The sequence below is a fragment of the Oryzias melastigma genome, linkage group LG18, assembly GCF_002922805.2.
Source record: "Oryzias melastigma strain HK-1 linkage group LG18, ASM292280v2, whole genome shotgun sequence".
Taxonomy (NCBI): Eukaryota; Metazoa; Chordata; class Actinopteri; order Beloniformes; family Adrianichthyidae; genus Oryzias; species Oryzias melastigma.
This window is the reverse complement of record NC_050529.1, coordinates 21,985,681-21,987,285: the sequence shown is the minus strand read 5'-3', so window position 1 is coordinate 21,987,285 and position 1,605 is coordinate 21,985,681.

The following is a 1,605-nucleotide window of genomic DNA, read 5'->3' as shown; positions in this document are numbered from 1 at the left end:
TTATGCTAAAAATGTTCTCAGATGTTCATTCTTAATGGGTCCAAACAGGGTTAATACTGAATCCCAATGGGCTGAACATCTCTGAAAACAGCATTTATGAGGAAGTCCTTCCTGAACCGTTAGCTGGAGTTCTTAAGTTCCACACGTGAGTCGTGTTCTCGTACAACGATCCCATAAATGTCATATGAGTATGGTGCATGTATGCGTAACAGTCATGCCCAGAGGTGTAGTGCTGTTTGAAAGTGCTGGAGTGCACCTACATGCACATGTGCACCACCCACTCTGCGCAGCACCAAGCAAACGCACAAAGCCCAGCTTTGAATGCCACGAATTCACCCTTAAAAAAGGCGCAGCACAGAGGAGCGGTCCAGCGTGAGTAATAAATGCAGTCCTTCAGAAACAAGTAAAATGGAAAGCTTTAATATTTGTTTTTATTGCTTGAAAGCTGTTATAAATAAATGAAACGCACTGAAGTAAAGATCTTTACAGCTGATTTCTTTCTATTATCCAGGAGCAACGTACAGAATATGTATATATATATATATATATTAAAAAAAACGTATACATTGTTTTAACTGGAGGCGTTTAAAGTCCCACTCCAACTTTATTCTATCTTTAAATTGCTCCCAATGGTCTTTTAATAATGATTATGTAGTTTTCCGCCAAAATCAAAAAGCCTCTTTTGTTTTTATCAGTGGCGGGCCGTCAGGGCCTGCAAGGCCTTCTCTGCTNCAAACCCTAATTTTACAAAACAAATTCAGAGCTGTAGTTTTTTTATGATTTGGTATATTTTATGACATTTAGGTTCATCATTTATGTGTAAAAAGGATTTTTTTCCCTGTCAGCAGCAAAAAAAATCCAAAACAACAAAAGGAACATCCATAATGTCCAAAACAGCAAAATTATATCTTCTTTTCCCACTAAAACATCAAGATTTGCTATGTTTAAAATGTATATGTATATTTTGGTGTCACATTGACTTGCTCTCCCCTGACTTGTGCTCCTCCGCTGATTGTAACTGATAACCGATAACCTGGGTAGCAGGATTTGTCTTGACGTGTGCTTAAGAAAAAAGGGTCCTTTTTTATGCAATTTGTTTTCTTGCACTTTCTTAGAAAGTGACAAAGTACAAAATAAAACCATAAAAATATATTTTGACACAACAATAACACCATAACACAGTCTAAGATTAATGTACTGCTGTGCTTCCCAAGTTCTAAATCCAACTAATGTCTAATAAGAAGACGCAGCAGTTACCAAAATGGATTTAACCAATAGGAGGCCAGAATGGCTGCATGACCTAAGAATGACAGGCAAATGCATGCACAATATGTAATAATCTAATTTCAGCCAAATGGCTCCAGTGCTGATTTTTAGTTTGTAACAGTTTAACGAAATACAAAAGTTTGTATTTTCTTTAACGACTTAAATTCTGACTAAAACTCTGGATTTTAAACAAGTTAGTTTGTCAAAAATAGAGAAATAATGTGTTTTCAAGTACACCACATAACCTTCATGAATTGTAGGTCTGATGCCTTATCATTTGAAAGTAAAAATACATTTTAAAACATCCATAAAAGTGCAGATACAAAAGAAAGCTCTGAG